This window comes from Myotis lucifugus, unplaced genomic scaffold (assembly GCF_000147115.1).
Source record: "Myotis lucifugus unplaced genomic scaffold, Myoluc2.0 scaffold_25, whole genome shotgun sequence".
Classification (NCBI taxonomy): domain Eukaryota; kingdom Metazoa; phylum Chordata; class Mammalia; order Chiroptera; family Vespertilionidae; genus Myotis; species Myotis lucifugus.
In genome coordinates, this window is record NW_005871073.1 from 7,419,619 (window position 1) to 7,447,347 (window position 27,729).

Below are 27,729 nucleotides of genomic sequence, written 5' to 3' on the forward strand. Positions count from 1 at the left end.
TCGCCCGACGCTGGCTGCTTGGTTCGACGAGACGGCGGCTTCGGCCAGAGCTAGATGGGCACCTCGAGGCGCGGAGCTTTCTTCCCGCGCGGACTTTCCGGCCTTTGGTCCTGGCCGGCCGGGGTCGTCGCTGCGCTCTTGCGCCTCCCCGCGCGGCCCCACGCGCCAGACGGGCCCGCCCCCGGGGCGCGCTCGCAGACCGAGGTAAGAGCCGCAGCAAACGAACAATGTGCCTCTGTGCGTGCGGGGCTTGGGAGACCTGTTTGCTTTGCGCCTCCGGCCCGGGGGTGGATGCTGGAGGCACGGGCAGCCGCGGGGGAAGCGGGGCTCCGCGGTTTGTTTATGTTCCGCCGGCCGAGGGGGTGACCCGCGCTCGCTCCGGCGGCTCGCCCCCTCCCCGTGCTCCCCACCTCTTGCCCTCGGAAATCGATCCCCAGAACTCCCCATCCCGTCCAGCCTGCGGCTCCTTTTCTCGTGGAGCTGTTAGAACGTTCTCGAGGCTTCAGTCTAGCTGCAGGGGCCGCGGGGGAGAGGGGAGGAGTAGGATCGCCTTGGACATAGTTTGATTTTCGGGAAGCTGGAGTCGGAAGATTCCATTCACCTCTTTTCACCGTGCGTCTGGGGAGGGGGGGGTAGGAGGCGCGCCCTCGGCGGGGCCGCTCAGCTCGGGGTGCGAGGCCCTGTCTCCCACCCCACCCCACCCCGCTCCGCCCGTCCGCAGACCCGTCTAGGGCTGGAAGGGGAACGGGGCGTCCAGGCGCTGGGAGCGAGTTCCGTGGAAGTGGCCGGCGGGGGAGGACTGGGCTGAGTTGTTGCGGGTTGTTGTTTCTTCTCGTCGGCGGTTAGGTGGTGTGGAGAGGCGAGGATGACAGCAAAGCGCAGCCAGATGTGGCCGGCCGGCGCTGGGGCTGGCAACGATTAGGGGTGGCCCGGCGGGGCGGGAGGGTGGCGGGGCCGGGCCCCCGCGAGTCCCGGGGAGGGCAGAGAGCCTCCCGGACCTGCAGTGAGAGGGCAGCAGCGGGCCGCGCTGGGCCTGTGGGTTCCTGGGATGGTGGCGCGACTGGGTGCCTCGGGCAGCCTGGTTGGTAGGAGGGGGTCCCGGGTGGGGAGCTGCGGGGAGAAAAAGGCGTGGGAGGAGCGCGAGGAAAGGGGAGACCCCCAGGCTAATCCAGCGCGGGCTCCTTGATTGGCTGGGGCGCCCGGACCCTCCGGTGGAGAGGTGAGGGCGAGCGGAGCGACCACAGCGCCCCGGCAGCGGGGAGGCGCGCCTGCAGGACTTCTCCGCTCGAGATCAGCAAAGTTTGTTCTTTGCTCCGAACGACGGGGCCGGGGTTAGGGGAAATCGTTGGAAGCTTTACTTTGTGCCATAGTGTCGCTGAGCGGAGACTAAGGAACGTATGTCTTGCTTGTATTTTTTTTTTTTTTAAATCCTCTGTTCACGCTGTCCTCTAACAGCGCAGTTGGAGGGACAAGTGCTGCGGTGTCCGACTTCTTTCCCCATCTTCTATGGGGCTCCACCCCCCTCGTCTTTCCTCCTTCCCTGGCCCCCTTCTTCCCTTCTTCCTGATGCAAACTGTGTCGTCTCGGCTTCAGACCGAGGAAATGTTTTCCTCCTGTTTCTTGAAAGGTGTAGGCTGCCTCGCAGCTTCTCCGAGCAGCCTGGGAGCGTCTGAGCCGCAGTCACCAACCATATGGTTCCCGTTACAAAGGCCAGGTTGGAAGGCGCTCTTCTCCCCGCCCCCACCCCAAATTCGTAAATTTTCTTCTGCAGCCTTTACCCTGTGTGCACTTCTCTCTCCTTTCCTTCCAGAGGCGTAGCTTTCGCGGACGTGGTTCGTTCATTCATTTCCTTGTCAGTGTTTGTGTCTGGAACGGGCCCCACCGAGTGTGCTCTGCTCAGTTCGAGTTGCACAAGGAAGAAAAGTCATATCCATTTGGTAAAGAATTTGCCTGTTGAGATGTCTCTTACTAAATCAGGTTTGATCTTGGGCGAACCTTCAAAGATGGGCACGAAGGAGGCAATATATATCCATAGCAGAAAAATAGATTGTGTTGTGTGATGTCTCTGGCAACATTCCAGGTTGTGATGGGACTCTTGACCTAGGTTAAAGGTAACTTTGTAACTTCAGATTCAGCATCTTTCTAATTCTTGAGAAACCCTTTAGAGAGAAAATCTACTTCTGTTCAGGTGTGTTATGGAACTTTTCGTTGGAACTTTCCTCCACCCTCCAATAAATTTATGCATGATAGAGAGAAGACTGCAGAACAAACGTTCTGTTGTTTAGTTTCTTCAGACATTCCGATTCTCTTCTTTTGTTGCTTGCCTCTAAAAAGAGGTGCCATTTCACATCATTCTGCACAAATTGTTTGAATTAATGCAAGTGTGAATTCTTACCGTTTGAAGGGGACTATTAGCATATCAAAGGTTTCTTAGCTTCAGCTCAATTGAGAAAACTTCAGCCTGTCTTCCATTTGCTTCCAAGGGAGGCCCAAAGGGCAATGAGAATTGTAAAGGGTAAAAATAGGGAGGTGGATTCAGGCTGTGTTTCTGAACTTTTACTGTTTTGTAATTATGTGAGTGAAAAACATTGTCTATTGCTATGGAGTCCTTGCAAATGGCAAGACAATTATTTTCTATTGATAAATGGTTTGTTCCTAGAAAAAGAGTGACCTTTTATTTTATGATAGTCACTGTTGCCTGTCTTTTGGGGTCCCTTCAGTGGAGGAGAAAGCTTTTCCTCTAACTTAATACTTTTCTAGGGCCTACACTTTGTTATATTAATAAAACGGGGAGAGAAAGGCTTTTCATGAGTCTATAAAATAATAGAAATCTTGTGATAAAAGCACACTCATTTGTCACCCAGAAAACTTTATTTTTAATGCACTTGTTAAATTAATAGGAAAAAAATCAGTGGACTATTAAAACTCAACATGAACTTTGTTAATGAAACTTCTGTTGCAAGTGTAAGTTTGAAAGGATGCTAAGTGATACTCAGATTTTTTGTGAATGATATTTTAAATAGAGAATTGTTTGATTATTGTTGCGTCTCAAGTTTTGCATTTTATCAGACAGCAAATGCTAGCATTCAGATTGCAGTTGGTTTATTTTTCTTAATATTTATAGTGCATTCGCTAATACTTTCTTACATTTGCGAAAAGATTCATTCTTTGAATTTCTTTTAACAAGTCAGTATCCATCCGTGAGTGAAGAAACAAGTAAGAACAAGTACTTGGGTCATTTGGGTCATTTTATGGTGAGCAGATGTGTCCAGAGAGGAACTTTTTTCTTCAACTCTTTGGGAAGTATTGGTTTTATTTATTTAGGTTAAGATTTACTAAAGCCTAGTTTAAGATGAAAATGAATCTCAAGGAAGGTTAAAAAATTTTAAGTTCATATTTTTTATAGTTTTACCTTGGATGGTTGGTTAATTTGAACGTGAATTGATATCCTGTAATTGGAGGAGGGTTTTCTTTTTTAAAAAATTATCGTTCAGAACTCTTGATTTTATCTTAATAGTGAAAATTAACATTAATAAACAGCTTTGAAGTAAAAAATATTAATTGCCTAACATTTTTGGGCTTCAGTTTAATAGGATGATATTTTTTTCAGATTAAGATGAGGTGGGTTTTTTGTTTGTTTTTTAGTGGCATTCAAATTGTACATCGTTAACCTGAAATCATCTTATAGTGGTTTATTTATCTGATCCCTTCAGTTGTCTAAGTAGTACTTTCGAGGAAAAAAAAATCATACATTGATGTAATTGCTATTATTGGACTCAAGTTGCTGTTTAACTAGTTTGCTTCGAGTGCAGAGTGCTATAAAGAAAACACATCCATCAGAGCTATTAGTAATAATCTAAAAATAGTCTTGAAAAAATTGCTCTTCATTTTACATGATGATGATCCTAAATTCAACAAATCTCTAAAGGTGTAAAATGTAGGGAAAAGAAGACTTTTCAACATTTAAGTGACAAAATTGGACTACTTAGAGAAAAATTAATGTGTTGTAGAAGCTCTCCAGCTGTCATTTTCAATCACTGTGGGTTACTATGTGTTGGCAACAGAAAACGAATTTAGAAATGCAGATAGCTCTGGGAGCAGGTAGTTGGGGAAATCAGAATATTGAATCATGTGGGGTAGAATAAACCAATTATTTCAAGTTTTGACTTGAGAATTTCCAATAAATTTATTTTTTTCCAGGCTTTTGACTCTGCTTTATTAATGGACTAACATCAAAGCATACAACAAAACTTCCAAGTGTTATAAAAACTAATATAAACATACAGATCGCACATGTAGTACTGCAAGTCTTAATTTAAGGCAAGCAGTTGGAGTTTTTATTGCTGCAATTTTCACAATCAGCAGAAACGTTAACACCAAGCTTCTGGGCGGTTCCTTTCTTAAAATTAGCAAGAGGAGAGCTTTAAAGCTAAAGCTTACTGAGGTTTAGATCTCTGTTTGATCATTATTGGAGCTTTCTGTGTTTTATTTAAATATTTAACGTAATATTTAATGTCTTAATATAGGAATATGTGAGCTAAGATTGAGATTTTTGGGGGGATGATCAGGAGATAATTAGAAAGCTGTACACCATAGAAATAAATTGTTATTGCTCTATTTTCTATCAAAATATTTATTTGACCTGACTTTAGTAAAATAAATGATCAAATAACAATTTATTGACAGGTGTAGTATGAGATGAAGAGATTATTACAATTTATTCTAAGGTATGGGCTAAATACACTTGTATCTATCTACCTGAGAGAAGTCTGTTTTCAGTTTAATAAGAATCCATACCACTTGCCAAATAGCTGATATTTAAGAGCACAGACCAATTGTAGTTAGATTAGGAATGAAATACAGTTTTGGAAACTTGAAGAATTTAGTGTAATAGGATTGCTATTTTTCTAAAAAAAAGTTTCTTCGAAGACTGTCCACTTTGCCTCTTGATATTCACTGTATCTGATTTTGTGTCTTGAAGGAAAGGTACACATTTAACATCTGTCTGCTTTTCTGCAGAAAAGGCTCAAATAGAATTAAAGTGGAATTATTTCCAAGCTAGTACATTTTAGAAATAAAATGCATGATTACAAAAAACCCTGTTCATTTAGTTCTTGCAAAAATGCCTAGTTAAAAACTGCACAAATTGATAATTTGGATCGTGGGTTAAAAATAGCAACTTTACCTGCTAGACCTGAAAAGGACTTGAAATCCATTTATGTTTTGGTTATATCAGTTCTGAAGATAATTTGTCTAAATATTAGTTCACATTACCGGAATAGATAACTGTTTTGTAACTATTTTCAAGAAAGATTAAAACATTTCCATTTTAAAGGCAGATTAAAACCATAGTTAACTTATCTTACATAACTCTAATTAGTCTATAGCTCCACCCAAATATTCATCTCTTCAAATAATTCTTGATTAAAGGTAGAAAGGTTGAAAAGTATTTAATCACATAGATTACTGTAATTAGACTTGTTGTTAGCAGAAAAATTGACTGTTTTCTGAAATCCTTTTACTACTTAGGATTGGTCAGGTAGTAATTATTATTATTTTTTAATGCTTTACGAAAAAGATTAAGAAAATTGGTCATTTAACCTATAAATAGTTAACTATTGGAATTAGGGAAATAGAATCCTAAAATAATGTCATTTTTCTTGACCTAGTGTGGTAATTTTTAAAGGAGTAACTGTAACTAGGGTGTGTAATTCTTAAATTTTATTTAAGGCTTCAGTGTGGTATTTTGAGTTTAGTATAAAAATATATTATGAACCATGAAAGTCTCTTAATGCTATTTTATGTAAATAGGTATATTTTTGTAAGTGGATCATTGTGTCATAAAAAAAAGGCCTAATCATCCAAAAATACTTAAAAAGTCTGCTTAGATCATTTATCTGATAGACTAAGTGTAGGCAATAATTTGCAGATACTTCCCAATATGTTCTTATCCAACGATTTTAAAAAGCTATTTCTTAGGAAAAGAAAACTTCCATATTTTGCAAATAAAAATTATCTTTAAAAAAAGTTAGATTGAATGAAGGAACCAAGCTTAACACCTGCAAGCAAAGTGCAACTTATAGCAAAATGCTATTGATTGCTTTGGAAGCACAAAGCAAGTTTAAATACAATTTGTTTAATTACAACAAAAATGCAGTTTTATGAAGTAATATAGTTTGTCTTCGAAGAGGATTTTATGCGTTGTGTGGTAGTAAGTAAAATCCCATCACAGTTGTATAAATTTGTTCAATTACCAGAACGGCTAAAAGAAAAAAAAATCAATTTAAGTTGAAATGCAACAGAAATTAGATTACCTTGGTTGTAAGAACTTGCCAGCAGTGTTTAAATAGCTTAATAATATCAAAAGTTACCATGTTTCACAGTGTAAGGATATTGGCACCTGTTTTAATATACGTACATCTTGTATACTTGGTGGCTTTAGTTATGTGAACATTCTTTCTGCTTTTCCATTTTTGATTTTATGGAAGCTATTACATGACGTATAAGGTACTATTTCCACTTGCACATTCTCATTTGTTTGGGAGGTTTTTTTTTTTTTTTTAGTAGTTGCTTTTCTGTTGCTTTTCTGGATTTCTGTAATTTGTCATCAGTTAATAGTTCAGATCAGTGTAGTAAAATATCAGCTGTGATTTTTATGAATCAATAGAAACCTAGTCCATCAGTAGGGATAGCTAGGTTATCAGCAACAGAAACAGAAATTTTTACTATTGACCCTCGAAATATAGATTCCTGTGGAAGTAAGGTGGCATGGGATTGATCATACCAGATAGCTGGGCACCTGTTTTACGACCTACACCTTGATTCATTCTGGCACCCAGATTTCCTGAAGTGCAGAGCAGGCACAGCTACTGTTCACAGCCACTCGGCTGTTTTTAGGTCATGAAGTCAACTTCCTGGAATTTCTGGGGGAAACCAGTTGAAAAGGGAGGACAAATGTCACTTTAAATAGAGATGTTTAAGTCAGATTTCTGCCTGAGGGTAAAATTTAGGTCTCTTTTAGCCCGGATGTAATGTCTCCCTCTACAGAGCACAGCATTAATCACTACCTGACAAGAAATCGTATGCTGAGCAAAACGGGCCCTTGTTGGTTTTGCCATTGATTTTTTCCCCCAATCTGTGAGGAGCACATTAAAAACATTAAAATTCACACAGGGATTATACTTTAATCTCTGAATTTCAGAATTGAAATTTAGTTGCCTTAAAAGAAGTCCACTTAAAGCTGGAAAATCTTTAGTCACTTTTTTTTTTAAATTTAAAGCTTAGATTCAGTACCTTAATAAAAATAGAATAATTTTCTAATATTAAAAAAACACCCAAAACAGGCATGTTAAGCAGAAGTTAACTTCTTGAAATACTGACCAAATCTTAATTCTGTTTTAAGATGCATTAAGCAATTTCTGTTTTTTTATCTGATAGTAAAGAAACATAATAAATTATTAGTTCTTAGCCATCAGAGATGCGAGAAGTTGAAAAGATGTTTAACCTCAGACGCAGATCAATTCAAACCTATTTTGTAGGACAAAATCAGATATAACCCTGTATCTTTTTCTGAAAGAAAAATAAGATCTTTAGCCATTGTAGTAGTGAACAAGAATGAACCGAGAGGTTCCTAATTTAAAAAAAGGGTTTAGTTTTGCTCTTTTAATTATTAGATAATACTCTTTAACTCCTTTCTTGGTCCAATTATATGTATACACACGTGTACAAACAAATGTGCAATTTATGTTCTTTCCCTTTGTATATATCAATACTTATTGACAGTTATTGGCTAAAAATTAGTGCAAATGAAAGCCTAAAATGTGAAGTATGTGTAAGATCTGTTTTTAAGCTGATTTTGCAAATGATATGATTCATTTAATCTCTATTTTGTTCTCAAGGATATTTCCTGCCTTTGGAACATGAAATGCTTGTTCTATCCACACTTTGCATCATTTTGTAGGTATTTTTACATCGGTCCACACCTCAAACTGATTGTTGCTCTGGACTTAGGACAGAATAATCTGTCAAAAGTGGTTCTTGGCTGCCGGGGCAGGCTTTGGACAATGCCTTTGACCTTGCTTTGGACAATGCTTTCTCTCCTGGAAGTTAGTAAATAGTGTCTATCTATAGAGACAGCGAAAGAGAATTCTCTCTGTTTTGTTTATGAGTTCTAATTTTAATCATTTATCCTTAAAATTAAATACTTTGGCACCAGTAAGCCATATAATGGATGAGTCAGTACAAGATTTTAGATATGATCTTTAGTTGATATATTTGTTTTATGTAGATTATATTTACTTAATCAGTTCTCGATTACTATATATATATATGAGTTTCCATGTCTTTAATTTGAAGCAAAGTATTTCCGTTTGGAATTAGTTCTTTACTTCACTGGAACTGTCCACTCAGAAATTTTATTCCTCTGAATTAAATGCCTACCATTTTTTCCCTATTTATTACTGTGGTTATTGATTAGAAGTTACAGAACACATTTTTTATATAGTATTTTATTCACTCGTTTGTGTTTTTAATCTCAATATGCTCATGGTGTGTTTTAATTCTTAATATTTCGGCTTTCCTGTAGTTAACATCCAAGACAGTTGGGGAAACAATAATTTTGGTGGTGATGTAAGGTTATATTTGTAGACCAGTGATTGTACATATTTTCATATAATTTGACAAAAGCTTAATGTATGTCTTTTTTTCCATTTTTAGAAAGATGGACCTATTACTAAAACACCTTAATTTGCTTCATATGCATCAACAAATAAAAATTATACTAAAATTATGATGTCCTAGTCATTTTCACTTTTACTAAGGATATTTAGCCATTTTTGTCCTTTTCAAAGTTCTGTTTGTCATGAGAAAGATACTATTTGGATTTTAGGTGCTTCCTCTTTATAGAGCTGTATAGGCGAATTATAGGAACATTGCCACCTTACCCCCTTCTTTTTTCTGCTGCAAATGCTGTGTGTAGTACCCATAGCCTTGATGGAAGCCACTCTTCATATTGTTACTGGTTTTAAACTAGATCTAGGGCCTCATTATTTAAAAATATCAGTGAAACAAAATTTCTCCCTTAAGCAAAAAACTCACTAAGAACAATGCTTGTTATTAAGTTGCCTTTGCTCTTAACTTTGTTTTCTTTAAGTAGGAAAAAACGTAACTGATATCTCTGTGGTATTTCTGTATGTTTTAGCATGACAATCAGCATTAATTTTCACTTGGTTAATAAGGATATTAGTGTGTTTTTTTAAACCTCTTTTTACCTGTCAATTCGGTTCATTTAAAGGTAAGTCAAACTGAATTTGCCTTAAATTTCCGCAAGTGGGAAATCTTAAGAGTGGCATCAAACATTGTTCAGCAACAATTTTTTGGTTACACATTGGCCCCAAACCTTGGAACCATTCTTAACATTGGCCCCAAACCTTGGCAGAGATGCATCTTGTATCTGTTATCTGGGGAAGGGCATAGGGAGGAGAGTGTGAAAACAGAAATCTAAAACAGACTGAAAAAATGTTATGGTGGACCAAAGAACATTTTGCAAACCAAATCAGTTTTTCTTTTTCTTTTTTGTATTGAATTAGTTCACACGTTGCAGTCAGATGATGCATCAGATAAAGGGGTTGGGCAGCACTGTTTTGGGTGGCCTGTCATTTTAGACTGCTGCTGTTGTAAGCCAGGCAATGTTTTCTTTTCCTTGAAATACACCTGGTGAGTAGCTCTTGGGGTGACTGAAAAGTTTGTGTATTCTGCCTGCTCAAGCTGCATTCTTAACCAAGATGAAGGACAGGAATAATCATGTTGAACCACAGATTTTCAGGAGCGGGTATTTTAATCAGATAATTGGTAAGGAGGCGGTAACAATGCTAGGTAAGAGTATTTTTGTACAACAGTGACCTGCAACTTTATGCAGAGAACTGCCTACATGTTTGGAATATTTTTGCTAACCCTTGTTATTACCTGCAGAGGGAGCTTGTATATGACATAAAATAATCAAGGCAGTATAAATTGGTAATATCTCATTTGAATATTACGTTTTATTAACATACTTCTTATTTTTGTTTTGAGAAAAATTATTCTAAGAAAAGTCAAGCATTTGGGGATTAGTCAATTATAGTGATATCCAACATACCAAATGCTAGGTATTCATAATTTCCTGTATTCACAAATTAATAGATGTGGTTTTTACTTTTTTCTTAATTAGTAAAAACTTGAAATATAAGGGAGATAATCAGATTAATTTTGGATTCTGCCTTTTGTTCTTTTTTAATGATTAACTAAAGCTTTAGGAGGATGGTTGCAGAAACATGTCTTGTTTAAATATCTAATAATTGTGATAAGACAGATCCAAATTTTAAAGATAATTTTCCAGATTATGAAAAATACTATAAAATGATCGCTAAACAGTAAGTAGTAAATTATATTCCTCTACATTTAATTAATAGGTCAAATTATATGAGTTGCTTATGTTCTTTTCTAAAAATAAAAACGATCACTTTGGATTAATGGCTTTTGTACTAATAATGGACTAATCAGTGCAGTGACGCTTAAACAGGGAAACTACCGGTAAGGACAATATTAAATAGTTTAGAAAACTGCTGACTAACTTGGAAAAAAATGAATGCAAGAAAGATACTACTTATAATAGCTGAATTCTATTTATGAATGCCATGTCAACTAAATTTCTAAGAAATTATAAGCTGTATACTCAGAAATACTTGAGAATTTTGTCATAAGTGTTTTGATAATCAGGGAGATAAAAGCCTTTAGGGATATTTGAATCTTTTTAGTGAGCAAATGTTTTCACTTTGCGTGCATATACTTAATTGTGCTGGGAAACTTAAGGATAGACTATATTAAATTCTAATAAAAATGAATCTTTTTATTTTTACATTTTGGTATAGTAACGTCATTTCAGAAATTGCTTGTTGGGGGAAAAAAAGAAAATAAAAGGTTTTCCATCTATGCATCTATGAAAATAGATGTAGTAGTTCATTTTTTCCTTAGTTTACCAAGGAATGATATGACAAATAAAACCATTGTTTTGTATTTTAAAAGGCTTTGTTTCTTAATGAAATTTATTCTTGTGGACTTATTATTTTATTAGCTAATCTATGCTAATGGGAAAGTCAGATTGATATTGTTGCACAGAATGACCCCTAAATAAGGACACTTGTGTAATAAAGAGATTTATGGTACTGGCATGGGCTTTTATATAAATATTACCCTCTCAACAGGGTCATGTATTATCTTAACAGTCTATGCAGCATTTATGCAGAGCATTTCCATATCAGCATAAGAATGTTTGCAACAGCAATTACACTTCAATGGGATTATGATGGTATGTTTCACAAAAGTATATAAATGCTCCTTTTCCATAGAAGTGATAGGCACCTGTACTGCCAGCTTAACTTCATTGCCTTAATATGATAAGAAGAGATTTTTATCATTGGTGCTACATGTAAAAGGCACCAGAAAATGGAATCCAGCCTTATAGTTCATTACCCTTTTTCCTCAAATACCACACCTCCCTTCACAGTGAGGTAAGGGTTACTAGAGAATTCATTCCAGAATAATGTGACTTGAGGAACAGTAACTGTCACGTAGTTAGAGAATTCATTCCAGGGAAATCATTACTTGAGGAGGAACTGTCACATAGTGCATAACTTCTGTGAGGTTATTGGGAAGGCACAGTAAGGGTAAGTTCTACTTGTTCTCTCTTAAATTTAAAGGTAGACAGCTGAGTGGTTGGTAAAACTGAGATCTGAATTCATTGCAAAGAAAATGTGTTATTGAAAAGTTAATTAAATTATTGTTGTGAAAGTATTGTTATTAATTTGGGGATATTTATAACAAGTTATTGGCAATTGCTTTTTAGTTTAAAATAATCCTGACTTTGTAAGTTATCAAAGAAATTTTATTGGATATTCTTCAATTAAAAAATGTGAATTATGATATATCTGATCACTTGTATAGATGTTAAGAGTAAAATACATATGCATTCGTTCCTGCATTTACTTGAGCAGATTTTTAAAAAATGCTATATTATGAGTAGGATATAATATGAATAAGATTTCTCTAGATAAGGGTAATATGTGTTATGAATATAGATTTGAAATAATATTTTTAATATAAATTTTATAAAAATGAAGTTCCTATTTAAAAAATATATTTTATACTCTTTGAACCAAGAGTCAAATATTTTAACATGTTCACATTTTAAATGAAAGTTAACAAAACATGTAACTAAAAAACATTTAAAAAATACCAGGATTTAAAAACTAATGTTAATTATAAAAATAGATAAATAATATTAGGGGAGCTTTTTTTTTTTTTCTCTTTATGTGTTTCAAAGACATTCCTATATGTCTTTTTGACTTCTTTAAACTAAAACCTAACAAAGGTTTAAAGACTCCTTTTTTATGTACATTTTAGTATGATATTGTGGCATTCACACGATGGTGGTACATTTAGTTCCAAGCTGCACTGAAGAGTGAATAAATTTCTGTTTGTTTTAAAAAAGAATAAATTATAAGCTATCACAAATTTTCTCTATAATTTACATATAACTGTATTACCTTTATATAAAAGCAAATACCATAACTCAGAAATATCGGAAATTGAAACTAAAAATACTGCTGCTTTCTATGTATGGATAATTTTACCCCATATTTGTCTGGTTTCTATATTTTAATATAAGTATGATTAGTAACACTGCTTTTTTGGATTTCTATTTAAGAAGGGAAAAAATTATTAAATTTTTGTGCAATGTTTTTTAAGAATTTAATGCTTGTTAAATCAGATTATTGATTTAAAACTCATTTTTTGTTTGTTTTTTTAACTATATTTTATTGATTTCAGAGAAAAAAGGAGAGGCGGAGAGACAGAAACATCAATGATCAGAATCATTGGTAGGCTGCCTCCTGCACAACCCACGTTGGGGATTGAACCTGCAACCCAGGCATGTGCCCTGGTCAGGAGTCACCATGGCCTTCTGGTTCATAGGTTGACGCTCAACCACTAAGCCATGCTGGCTGGGCAAAAAGCATTTTTGTTTAGACCAAATATAAGTCAAAGTAGAGTGGTAGTTGTTATTACTTGTATCAGAGGCCCTAAATCAAAAGTTAGCTTAGGTTCAAGTTAGTTTAGTCCAGCATTTTACTACTGGTCAGAGCATCATAACAGATGCTTTATCTCTTAGTAGTAATTACTGACCTGCAATAGTTATTGGCAAATGCAAATATTAATACCTGGACATTTGAAATTATTTGAATTATACTTCAAGAAAATTTATGTTTTAGCTCTTTGCCATATGGGATTCAGATAAGAGCTGCAAAAAATTAAGGTATTTAAGAATATATTCTAAAAGCACTTTTCTGTCTTTGTGTTCTTTGTAAGAATTTGGGGTTGATCATGCTTGTAAAATACTTTGTAAAATTATAGTGACAGAATTATCTTGAACTTGCTGATTAAACATAACTTTGCCTATTTTAATGCAGATATTAGTCTTTCACACCTCCATGTGTTTTTTATTTTTCACTAATTTCCTTATATTGTGTTACTAATATGTTAGGAAGTCAATAAATTCTCCTGACATTTCAGCCTAGGAAACTATAATTGGCTTCATCAAAAGAGATTACATCTTTTAAAACAATTATTAGTCTGTTAATAATATTGTGTGAGTAAAGAATCCAGGAACAAATCGTATCTTAGAATTCACATTTTCTAAAGTTACACTTTTCAAAAACATTTAGAATTAATTCTTAATAGTTTAAGAACATTCCTAAAAAAATTGGAGAATAAGAATTAGAGCTCGTTAGAACAATACTAAATTGAATAGCCTGTAATATAACTATTGCTTAAGTATTTTAAAGATATTGAGAACCCTGTAGATTACACATACTGATAGCTCATTTCTCTGTATTGCCTGTTAATTCTGTGAAAACCAAGAGGATCAATATACAAGGTTGCAATTAAATCACAATGTTAACTTTTAATTGAAAATAAACTAAAATAAAGCTTTAATTTGTTGGCTTACTGTATTTAAATTGATTTTACCTGTTTACAAAGAATGCCATCACAAACTCATGTATTTATAAAATTGATAATATCAGATGCTTTTTGAGGTTCTTAACACCTTTTCAGTATCTTTAAGTTGTTTTAATATTTTTGGTATGTCTTCTGATAGAATGTTTTAATGATTTGAAGTTACTCATTTCTGAATTGCTGGCTGAGGCCTTATTTCTCTTTTTTTAAAAAAAGAATTAAGTCACATTTTTTATTTTACTTATTAACTAAGCTGCTGTTTGACTTCCTAAAAAGAGCCAATATATAAATTTAAGGATTAGTATTGATGTATAGGTTTTTCATTGAGTGTGCAGTTATATGGTGGTGGTCTTCAGAGTGTTTCTATATGACCTAATATATATTATTATCCCTCCATAATTTAAAAAAGGGATATTTGCCATACCTTCATGTTTGGCATTATTCAACTCTTATAGAAGATATTTTTAATGTTTAGCTTAACAATCAATTATTCATCTTAATGTGGGTGATCTTTTTATACTTGCATACTCTTATTTAACCTAAAACCCAGAAACTTTATTTCATGTACTTTTTTTCTCAAGTAAAATATAGGAGTTTTTCATTGAAACATCTTAAATGACAGATTGAGGAATGTATGTATACTGCTATCCTATAATTAAATTTGTGCTATGAATAAAATGATTTTTAGAAGAAAAAGCTAGTTTGTTTATAAAAATACATGGGCAACTACATAGCACAATTTATGCCTGTGATTGGCCTGTCATCCTACTTGATTTAGATTTGTTTCAATGAAAATATGGTAAGGCAAATATATGTATTAGTTCTTGGCCGGGATTCATTATCTTGATTTCAGTTTTCTGACTGAAAATTAGGTTCTGTTACCTAAACTTGTAAATATTGTATAATATGTAAGACTTAAGAATCTATTGATTTTCTCTCCTTATCTCCTTTTCTATTAGAATCTAAAACTTAAACTTTTTAATTTGTTGACATTAATTTCTCTTTATTGCATAAAAGATAGTTTAAAAAAGTACAAAGTACTAGTATATGCAACCATGTATAAGGATTGGCTTGTAGATAGGGAAATATAACATGTATTAATACATATAATAATTAATTGAAGCTGTTGGAAAGTCAAACTAAAACTATTAGGAAGGATTCCAGGAAATAGTATATAAACTTGGCTAGTTACATTTTTTATTAACACTGCTTATAAAGGTTAACTTTGGAGAGTATCACAACTATACTATGAATTTTTAAAGCTCTGCTTAATCTGTTTGAACATTAATTCCTTATTAAAGCTTCAATATTACATCATTTTAATATGCAGTCAGAAAATGATGAAACTTAAGTGTTTAATATCCAGGTTAAAATATTTTTAAATTACCTATCATGCTGGTATAGAAACAGCTTTAAAGATAGCACTTCCGTCCATTTGTTTTGTTGCAAGATTTATGGATAAATTGAAAAATATTTTAACAATTCAGTGGAAATTAGAAGCTCTCTATCTTTAGTAGTAAACTTTATACGCACTTTAAGTTTTATTGATTCTACAAAAACATAGCAGATAAAGAATTGAACAATAAATCTAGAACAGCACAGTTTTGGGTTTAAAAATATGTATATATATTATAAATCTTAAAAATTGAAAGTTCTTAGTTCTAAATATAATAATCAGAATTTTGTATTTGTCTTTCATAACATAGTGCAAATAACTATTGGCGTATTTGGTTGTATAGCTAAAAGGCAGAGGTTTCCATCTTTGGATTTAACTTATATTCAAGTTTGTATTAATCTAGCTGAAACTCCTTAAGCCAACTTTCTTTTATTGGGAATTTATAAGGTACAACTTAGACCAAAAAGATGTATTTGAATGAATTAAATCTCAATTTTTGGCAGCCTTGTCACCTTTCTATGTTGGGCAACTTAGTGTTTTCTTAAGGCGAAAAGTTAACCACCAAGGCAGAGCGATTCAGTTTTTACCATTATCCTGCATCTCATTCCCAGTTTGAATAAATTAAACTGTATTAAGGTGCACGGTACAGGAGAATTTTTACTATGTAAAAGAATTTTTTGAGAGTCCAATTAAATTAAAAGTCATACCCAAATTATCTTTTGAAAAATCTGTTATTTCATATGTGGGTATGTTCTCTTAAAGTACATTATGTTTCTGTAGTTCAGAGCAGCCATTCCCAACCATGTCACATATGTCTAAGTGACAGGTGAGGGCTTGGATGCACTTTACTAATTCACAGTATTTATATGCTTTGAGTTTTACTTTCATGCTGTTACTTTTTGGTTTCCTACAATGCCACAAAAGGTTATTATGGCAGCACAGGTGGTTTTTAAAAAGTGACAGAACTTTCAGCACCAAGTTTGCCCAAAATTGCCAGACCAAAAAAGTATGTGCTTGCTTGCATTGGTCCTAAAGTCTGTATTTTTATAAAAATATATTTTATTGATTTTTTTACAGAGAGGAAGGGAGAGGGATAGAGAGTTAGAAACATCGATGAGAGAGAAACATCGATCAGCTGTCCCCTGCACACTCCCTACTGGGGATGTGCCCGCAACCAAGGTACATGCCCTTGGCCGGCATCGAACCTGAGACCCTTGAGTCCGCAGGCCGACACTCTATCCACTGAGCCAAACCGGTTAGGGCTAAAGTCTGTATTTTTAAATATTGATTGTGTTTTACGCTTCACAAGAATAGTTTTATCTATAAGCACAGTTCCTGTAGTTGTTCATAACTTCTGGGCTTTCATTCTAGTCATTTTAGATTAACAGCCATTTATTAAGGCCCTCCCTGGAGAAATGTACTGTCTAGGGACTCTGCTTTCTAGGTATTTATAATCTCATGGGGGAACAGACATATCCACAAATAATTTTAATATAAGGGGTACTATAATATGCCATGAACTGTAGAGGAAGGGCTGTGGAAATATATGGTCGATGGGATGAATTCAAACGAGTAATATGGAAAAAAGAGACCCCATTTATGTAGACATGAAAGCAGAGGAGAATTTTGTCAGATAAAGGCTTTTTGAGGAGGAAGACAGGACAGAGGTAAAGACACTGGAAAACAAAGGCAAAAAGGGGGTGTCTTAAGAGAATGTATGCAAGGTAGGAATTGCACAGGAAGTGGAAGGAGATGAAACTGGTATTTCTGTGCGAATCACTTTGGGATATGCTAGTAAAGAGCCTAATCTCCTAAGATTATATTTTAATAAGTAGGCCATAAAAGATGTTTATTGAGAAAGTGTTATATTTAATTGCTCACTCTTAAGGTGGTGTAGCCAATGAACTGGAGTGGGGAAAATCTGGAGGGAATAGAAACCTAGTTATGAGGCCTGGATGACAGTCTAGGTGAGAGGCTATGGCAGTAAACAGGTGGGAAAGTTTTATTACAATGATGGGATAGGATTTAGTGATTGATTGAATGTGGGCTAGAGAAGAGCTAGGAATGAAAGCCTAGGTTCCAGAAAAGTCATTCATTCCTGCCATTTGTCTGTTTGAAAGCATGGGAGAAGGAGGGAATGAGCCTATTTTTCTGACAATACTTTGAGGTGCATGCATTACACCAAAAGAAGACCAGCTGTACCCAAAATTGCTTCATGTATACTTTGTAATGTGGTATTTGTGAAAAAAATATAATTTTGCTCCCTTTATAGATATTTCTGAAAATATTCTGCATATGTTTAAATGGCCTGTTTTTTCAAGTGAAAAAATGTATTATGTGGGTTTAAGATTATATGACTTAGGTTTTTGGTTTGTTTATTTGTATTTTATCTGAAGTCTCTATAAGATAAGCAAGACTATAAATGTCAGTTACTATAATCTGGGTAGAGAGAAATCTTTATTTTTTGTGGAAGACTACCTTTGTCACGATTAGGCCTTTTGAGATATTTTATTTGTTCAGGATCATTTTAGTAACATTCTTAGTAGCTCTTGAACCAACTAATTTGATATTCTTAGGTTTCCTTAGAGACCAGCCTGCCTCTTTTCGGAAAGCTTAGGAGTTGCTGTGCCATCAAAGACTAAAAAAAATTGCAATTTATGGTGGCTTTCTCTCTTGTTATCATGAATTTATATATTTATTCTGTTGGTATATAGGAAATTTCCCAGCTACATATTGTTCATTATAAGAACAATGAAATCATTTTTTCAATAGCTTTTCAGTTCTTTAGACTCAGCAATAACTTTTGGGTATTATAGCTGATCTTTTGTATCTAGTTAATTATGGGTGACAAGGCTGAAGAACAACTAAAAGCCCCTATCAGCACCTATCACCTACGCTGATTAACTCAGAGCAGGCTCTCAGTATATTTTTAAATAAACAGTTATTGTTGGTAATAAAGATTACAATAACTTTTGCTAGAATCCAACCAATTTCAGATTCCTCTCGTAGATGCAGGAATGATAAAGGTAATAAATAAAAGAGTTAGTACTGGTATTTCTGTGCTAATCCAAAAGTATTCTTGCTTCCATATAATAGAGAAAATTTGTGTGATGTAGTTATCATACTGCTTAATAGAGCTTAATAGAAAGTTCTCAGTAAATGCTTATTATTATCATTGATGTGGATTACATTTGGTTCACATTGTTTTAGATATTTAAGCGGAACATGTCGTTGGGCATATCCATTTTCAATCTAGACAGTTTCATTTTTTCTCTAATTTTTGTGTGGGTATTCTTCCTCCTGTTCTCAATTATGCTAAGGGTTTTCTATTTTTTTTTTTATTACATGGTTTTCTAGTATTGTTGCTATCTCTTTTAGATGATAAAGCAGTAACTGATGTAACTGGCCTTTGTCAGAATGGATGCTCTGATATTGAAAACAGGAAGCGTTGATGTGTACCCATGCACCAGAAACTATCAGCACTTTTTGCTTCCACTTATACTATGTGATTAAGTAAAAAGGATTGTTTTCCTTTTATAATATGATGCCTGAGTGAATTACCATAAGGAAGGCATGCAAGTAGGATTCATTTTTCTTTGTAGTTCCTCTCCCTCACCTACAATCACAACTCCGTATCCTTGTTCCCAAGTCATCCCAAAGAATAGGATCCTCTCATGTATTGCCAGCTTTAAAAGGAGGTAGTTGACGAAACTGTCAGCACATGCCCTGGTATGAAGGCTGACTTCTTTTTTCTCCTGGTGGCTCAGTCATGCTGCAGGCATAGATTAGCATAAGGTAATCAACATGAAATAAAGGGAGAGTATCTAAATGTGGCTATTGATACTGTAGTGCGGATTTTACTTTATTTAGTTGGTTAAGGAAACCATGAAAATACAGTAGAAATGTTTAAAGACATGTATCGTATGATCTCACTAATATATGGAATCTAATGAGCAGAGTAAACTGACAAACAAAATAGAACCGGAGGCATGGATACATGGAACAGACTGACAGCTGTCAGAGGGGGAGGGAGGTGGAGGTACTTGATATAAGAAGGTGAAAACATTAGCCAAAGAACATATATATATAGCCCCTGGATACAGACAAGAGTGTGATAAAGGCCAAGGGGGTTGGGGCTGGATGGAGGTGGACAAAGTGGAGAAAAGTGGGGGACATTTGTAATAGTGTCAACAATTAAAAAAACACCAATTAAAAATACATTTTAATGGTCATAAGAAAAATGTGTAAAGAAGAGTTTCGATAAAAGATTTTAACAAATACATGGTGTAACCATTTAGTCACTTAGCAAATTGAAACAATAGCATTTAATATCTCATATAAACTTTTAGCAAAGGTGGCACAAAATCCCAGACCTTTTCTGGTATGCAAGGAGCCATTCTTCAGTGGTAATTAGATATCACACGTGGATTATCTTTACCTTTATTTAAGAAATGATAGTTTTCTTCGGGAGGTGAAGGTGGTTATTTGCCTTCTAAAATGTCTTTTAGCGACATACTGAAATGTGATTAAAATCTCATTGTGTTCTTGCATTCACAGTGGAAGACTACTGTAAATTGCATTGTATGAAACTGAACAGTAACTATGGCTTGATTTAAAGTATTAATAAAATCTAAATCTGTACATTCTAGCTTTAGGATTTCAAGATTTTAATTTAGTGAAATGCCAGAACATTTTCTTGCATTTAGTTTGACAGGTGTTATGTGCAAAGTGTGTATTCCTAAATTAGGAGAGACATATATATCATACCATTTACAGAGTCTAATTATTAAAACCTGTTAAATTTCATACTTAATATTCAGATATCTTTCTGCAAACAAGCTGCTTAGTCTTATTGTCAATGTTCTTTAATTCGTATATCAAAGTTGATTAAATTGCAAATGCTGGTCTGAGGAAAGGTGGAGTTAGGATTTTGAAGTAGCCATGATTTTCCAACAGCCTCAGTAAGTCATAAATGCTAAAAAAGAAAAAAAAAGCATCAAACTAATGTCCCATGCATTATATTATAGGCAATATCAGATGGCTGAAGTTTAGCCCCCAGTGTGAAATTTACTTTTTTTTTCATAATAGAGGTGAGACCTAAGCCCAAGATTAGCATTGGAGTGCTAATGTCAGTCCCATAATTTTGGAGAAGAAAAGAAGTGTGGATTTTAATTTTTTACTCTTTGTTCTGAATGGTGATAAAAGTGTATTGTACCCACATGTTACTCTCTATTTAAAAATTTTCACTTTTAGGAGGAATTATACTATCGGAAATAGTATTTTCACAAATTCAGAATATTGCTAGGAAGATGTGTGGATGTGGAAACCTACCTTGGCAAAAATCTTTGCTATAGGTGGTGAACACTCAATATAATATACAGATGATGTGTTAGGTAGAATTGTACACCTGAAACCTATATAACATTATTAACCAATGTTGCCCTAATAAACTCAATAAAAATATCTTGAATTTTTAGTGTACTTTGAAAATAAATGTCAATTTCTCTTTAATCAGTTTTCCCAATCCTGTTTTTATTTAAAAGCAAATTTATTAGGTTTATAGTTTTGTATAATTTCACATTTTGTAATACTTTAAAACATCTTACATTATTTTCAATTATAAATTTTTTTGCAGACAGTATTACATTTTCAAGTATTTGGAAGCAAAACTTGGGTTGCAGGCTCATTTTCTCCACTAACTGTGGACCCTTTCATTTCCTCACTCTTATAATGAGGAGGCTCAGTGGTTTTTGAAACTCTCTCTTGAGGGTGATATTTTTGACTTCTGTAAATAATAAAATGATAATGTATTTTATGCCAAACTGATAAACTTTCTGAAAAAGTCATTTTTATTTTGTGTTTTAAATTGGCATTCCTCAATATTTAATCAAACACTTGATTAAGAAATAGTCCCAAATAAGAAAACAAAATCTGTGCAAGTCCTATTTTAGGAGATCTCTAAGTTTGTTCCAGTTTTAAAAAAAACGATGTTTCAGTTTTACACGTCAGTTTCTCAATTCTGTTCACTATACCCTTTCCATTATTCTTGTTGGCTACTTTGCATAGTTCAGCTTATTCATTCACCCCTTCTTCTCTCTGCTCTCCTTATTTACCAGCCTTCCTTCCTGTTTGTTAAAAACATTGCTTAGGTTATTTGCCAGGCATGCAATGGTGCCTGATACTGCGGTTACAGATGTGAAAGCCATGGGTTCTATTTTCAGTTACCTAACAATAATTTGAAAATGACACTTCCAATACTGTTTGATAGTGGTAGGCACACTGTACTTTGGAACAATGGCAGTGGGTGTGGTGGATATTAGGGAAGGGAAGGGAGTTAGTTGAGTGATGGGTCAAGGAACAAGTGGTAGAGGGGATTTCAGGCAGAAGCAGCAGCAGGAAAGGTACAGAGGTGAAGGTAAGCCTCTTATGGTCCCCAAATCGAAGTAACTTAAAAGAGGAAGAACAGGAAATAAAGGATGGTCATTCTCAAACTTGCTTTAAAAAAAATCCATTAAAAGTTATAATCTCCAAAAATTTGGTTGATGTGTTGTATATTTATTAATCTCCAGGAAGTGACAATATTCATCAGAATCAACATTGAAGTGAAGAGCAAAAGTCACGGTCCTTATGGAGCACGTACTCTCTTAATCACATTAAAGTAATTTGTGAAGTTATTTGTGCCCTTGGCTCATTTCCTTATCTTCTACATCCTTGTGTGGCTTGTCATACCAGCCTCAGTGCCTTGAACAAAGTATGTATCCTGGAAATTTTTTTTTTTTGTTTGGTGTCAAGAGATAAATATTGAAAACTCTGACAGACAAGATATTAAAGATAGTTTAAAAGCTTAGTTGAAGAGGAGGAGTCATAAGAAACCCCAATATCAACTATCACACAAATGATACAAGTAAATGACCATAGGAATCCAAACAGGGAGAGGGTTGCGTGCCCCCCCGCCCCCGGCTCCTGCAGTTGGCAGTGGTCAGGTTGGCTTCTTTATGGCATGGGTGGTTTTTAAGCCTATCAAGGCTCTTGATAGGTGGAAAAGAGGGAAATGTTTTCCATATGGTTAAAAAACAACCTGGATTAAAAGTTAATTTGAAAGGCATATTCAGAATTACCAAGCAAATAAGTTGGACAGAAGCAGAGGGTTGCATTACATACTTTTGAAGTTGGATCTGTTTGGATTCTTTTCCCAGTTTTACTTTTTGCCACATTTTTAAAACTTTTTCCATGTACCACTGCCCCTCCAGCTCCCTCCCACCCTGTTGTAATTTCCCTATTCTTAAAATAGAGGCACTGCATTTGCTGCGATAATTACAGTGAGATCATAATAAATGTATTTATGGGAAAATTTTAAAATCAGCAGTTCAGAGATCTGCCCTTTTCAACTCACAACCCCAAGTGTTTTCTTTGTCTTGCATATAAAGTGATCTCTAGGATTGGTTCCAGTTTTACACATTTTTATGGTTTAGAGTAAAATTAGGAAGATTAGTCTAATGGAGGTTGGCAGGCTGGATGGAGGGTGAGAAATCAGCCATGAGATTTTTGCAGAAGTTTAGAGAGAGATTAGGGCAGAGGGAATGAAAGGAATGAGAGGGGATTAAGACATTTCCGAGAAAAAGTCAATAGAACAGTGAGTGAATTTATGCCACTTTAAAATGAAGTACTTTTATATTAACAGAACTATATTTTACCGATACTTACAATAAATAATGCTCCAGAGGATTTTTGGTTTTAAAAAGTATTGGAGGCTGAGCTAATTTCATTTATGTGTGTATATATCTCCATGTACACTGGTACACATTTAGTAAGTGTGGTTCAAAGAAAATCTGTTACTTTATAGTGGATGCGATTTTTTTTTTTTACCATTTCCCACTAAATGTATTTCTTGATTATTGTAAGTCACCAATTGAATGACACATACACATCTATATGTGTATATATATATTTAATTCATACTTAATAAGTATATTGGTCTAAAAGGTTTTTTAGGAGACTAATAGTAGAGTAGAGGCTTCTTTAAAACATATGACTATATAAAACATTATTAATGTTAACAGATGTTGCACTTTAATCCTCTAGAATGATTGTTTGGTACCAGCAGGAGATTTATTAAGCCTGAATTGTGTGAAATTGTGTGTGCATAAGCTGCTATTTAGATTGTAAAAATGCTATTGAAAACTGTTAAAAAGTTTTAGCTATAATTGGCAGAGAAGTATTAACTGTGCTGAAACAAGGATGTGTTTATGGTTGGCCCATGTGCTTTACCCTTTTTATCATTTATCTTCTTGTATTAATGTCACTGAATTATTAATTCATGAGCAGGGCGGGAGAGAGAGGAGTGTGAAGGCACCATTTAAATATGTGTGGCAAATCTATCCTTATCGCTAGAGACATGAAAAAAAGTCATTTTGTATTATCTGTAAAATGGAAAGGACATTTTAAAATTTCATTTACTGTAATCCACTTTCAGTAAAACACCTAGATTATTGCTCCCATAATATAATGCTCTTATTAAAAATTTGTAACCTCCTCCACTCTTTTGTCTTATATGTAAAATTGATAGAAAAGTTTAGCCTTCATGTATTTTAATGTGATAACTATTAATTGTAGCTTAGAAATGTTATTCTATGGTATGTTACAGCCTGACTTCAATTTTAAGAAACATTAGATTGTAGATAATAAAAATATTTACTGTAATAGTAGCAAAGTATTTTGATTGGGTAGAGCCTAGATACAGGGAATTGTAAAGCTCTAGAAATACTTTTTGTTCCAAAAGAAATGTGTTCATTTATTGTGACTTCATAGTTTTTTGGAATAAGGTAGGCGGTTTGGCCTTGTAGGATTTTTAGCATTATAGAGCCAGTGAACAGATTAGAAGTCAGCAGTTTCCCGTTGCATACAATGTGGAACCGGGATATATCCAGTATTTCATATGGGTGAGTAGCAGTGGTGACAGATATTTCAGGAGTTTGAAGCCACTTTTACCAACAGCTATTTGAAACCATCATACTAATGCTAGAGTGCCTCAGGGAGTCTTGTCCAAACCCCATTACTTTTCAGTCTCCCATTACTGACTGTTTTGATTGGGTTTACATTCTCTCCTGCCAAACTACGGAGTAAGATAGGTTACTGTGGCAATGTCCTTTATTTTCTTTTCTGGAGTTTCTCCCCAAACACTGTAAGCTGTACGTATGGCTCTGTTACACACACACACACTGAAACACTAATTTGTTTTGGTCAGTATAATGCTGCTTTGTTTTATTTTTCTCATTTCAGTATGGTTAATTTCCCTTTACATTAACATTTAAATTAATTTCTTACAATAACAAGTCAGAGTTGGTTTGGCTTCTTTGGCAGACATTGATAGTTACTGGTCAGTTCATTACTTGACTGAACTGCATTCAATCCTCTTTATGTTGTGCCTGTTCATGTATAGAAAGGGTTGGCAAACCGTGGCTGGCCGGCTATTGGTATAGTGAGGTTCATTGGCACATAGCCATGCTCATGCATTACCCAGTGTCTGTGGCAGTTTTCACGCCACAATGGCAGAGTTGTACAGTTGTGACAGACAGAGACTGTATAGTCCGTAAAATATTTACTATCTGGATGGTTATAGGAAGAGTTTACTGATCTCTGCCCTATAATATCAGCCTATATAATTCCTTCTAATCTCTCCACACATAATGGAATACTATTAATAGTTTTTAACTTGAGTGATTTGAAGAGTCACTGGTTAATATCATTGGTAGTTATTTTTATTAAGTACAGATTTTTTTGGCTTTTCTTTATATGTGGAATAGCGACAGTGGATATATCTTCCTCTGTTGTTTGAATTGGAAAACTTTTAAAAATTGTGGAAATTTTGCAAAGAATACATTAGTCTTTTACCAATTAAGAGAGTCTTGGCAAGTAATTCAAGTTTTTCTCAGCTTTTTAATAACCTACCTCTCTTTTTATTAAATATCAGTGTTTAATTACTACTCTGATGTTACTTGAAATTTTAATAGAGGTTATAAAATTATATTGTAAAGTTGAAAACCCATTTTCTAGAAACCACATACCTCTTCTACTCCATGGTTTAGTTAAGAAGCAATAACATATAAAATGATATATTTTAATGAACTAAAGTTTTTTAAATTTTTTATTTATAACAGCCATTCAGAATATTTATTACAGTTTATTACTGTTTCTTATAGTGTGTCCATGAATATTTCTCTTGCCTTCCCATCTGAGCCTCCTAATAATGCTCTTTAGAGAAATCAGCCAGACCAAACCAACCACACAGAATCTCAGTGTGACACTGGAAGTAGAATTTGCTCTGTTCATTCGTCTAGACCAGTGATGGCGAACCTTTTGAGCTCGGCGTGTCAGCATTTTGAAAAACCCTAACTTAACTCTGGTGCCGTGTCACATATAGAAATTTTTTGATATTTGCAACCATAGTAAAACAAAGATTTATATTTTTGGTATTTTATATATTTAAATGCCATTTAACAAAGAAAAATCAACCAAAAAAATGAGTTTGCGTGTCACCTCTGACACGCGTGTCATAGATTCGTCATCACTGGTCTAGACCATAACTTTATTTCTAATGTTGAGGATTAAGTTAATTTTCAGAAAGAATTGATTATCCCTCTTCTCTACAACTTAATAAAATGCTGTGATACTGAGTTTTTCTTGTAGATGCAGTTATATAGGGTGTCTCCAAAAATGTATACCCACTTTAACAGCTGATAACTCATTTAATTTTTACTCCTTTCAGGTTTAACTGATTTGAAATAATGGGTAAATCCAGACTAAGCTTTGAACAAAGAAAAAGTGCCTATACGTTTTTTGAGGACAGCCTGTATACGGTATGGAACATAGGCCTTGATGCAGAATGATTTGGCTAAGGGTAGGAATTTGCTCTTTCTGGAAGAAGGCCTGGCCGGATGTCATCCTGCTTTTGATCATGTGCTGTTTATCCACAAAGTCAGAATGTGAAATATGTGAGCTGCATAAGTCTCAGGTTATTATATTATGGCTACCAAGCTAATGATTTGTAAGTAGGTTTTTAAAAAAGTTCTTTGAAATGGCAACTTTTTGAGATGTAATTTTTAAAATGGAATTATTAGAATAATTTGAGACATTTTGATAGAAGAGATAAGTTCGTAGTGAGACATATTGCAGCAGCCTCTAAAAATCTTCCTTAAGCTTACTTAGATGGAATCAGGACCATAAACCTAAAATTGGAATAATTGGGAAAATAATGGAATACTAGATTTCTTGTGTATTTCTACCCAAGGATATAGTTGTTGAACTTTAGGCCTAGATGTTTATGAATGTCCAGCCTTCACAGTGGTAGGATAAGCCGGTACTCTAGAGTGTGCTCCTGATCTCAGTCTTGGGCTCTTTTCATCAAGATGGTTGATCTCAGTACACATTTCAAGGGAAACACAGGTCTAGAAACCACTTTTATTTCTCTTTTCTCATTATTTTGTTATACATGTATTACCATTAAGTTTTGGGGAGTTTAGCAATTATTAATTTATATTTTGGGTCTTGGTAATTTTCTTGGTTTAATTCTTAGAAGATTATTCACCTTCTGAAGGTGACAATTATTTTAATCTGTTTCATAATCCTTTAGAACGTAACAGGACCAATATATATATGGTGAAAATAATAAATAAGTAATACACTTACCAGAACTCAATATAAATACCTAGAATGTAATCATTAGATATTCATTGACTTAAGCTGACATACATGCAATTATAGTGTTAATATTATCTACTTCATTGTAGAAGTTAGAATTGCAAGTTTAGATGACATTATATATTGACATAGTTTGCAAATGAGTTGTATCATTTGATTACAAAAGGCAATGTGCTATATACTTAAAATTTTCTTCAACTTCTTACTGTGTTATTTGTTGGTTAATTTTCATATTTATTTTTGAGATCATTTGACATATTTTACGCAGGTTACCTCATTATGTCTAAGAAACCTCTGGTGACCATCTTGATGATCTAATATATACAACAAATCCTGGGTCATTATTATTTCACTTAGTGGTTATAGAGACCAAGAGGGAATCTGAGTATTGATTCAGGGAATGATTACTAACAATGATGTATGAACAAAGGATTTAGTACAGTGAGCCAAACATAGGATTACATCTCATGAACAACATTGCATTTTTTTTTAATTTGCCTGACCAATGATTAGTTCAGCCAATGAGGTGAAATAAATTATTAGGACCCAGGGGTAGGGAACCTTTTTTTCTGCCAAGGGCCATTTGG

General features: G+C 34.8%; 1 protein-coding gene across 16 annotated transcripts in view; it reads left to right on the forward strand.

Annotated features, from left to right (window-relative positions):
* Positions 1 to 27,729, forward strand: part of ADGRL2 (adhesion G protein-coupled receptor L2) — a 276,823-nt gene that overhangs the window by 92,789 nt on the left and 156,305 nt on the right. The gene's annotated exons all lie outside the window — the stretch shown is intronic.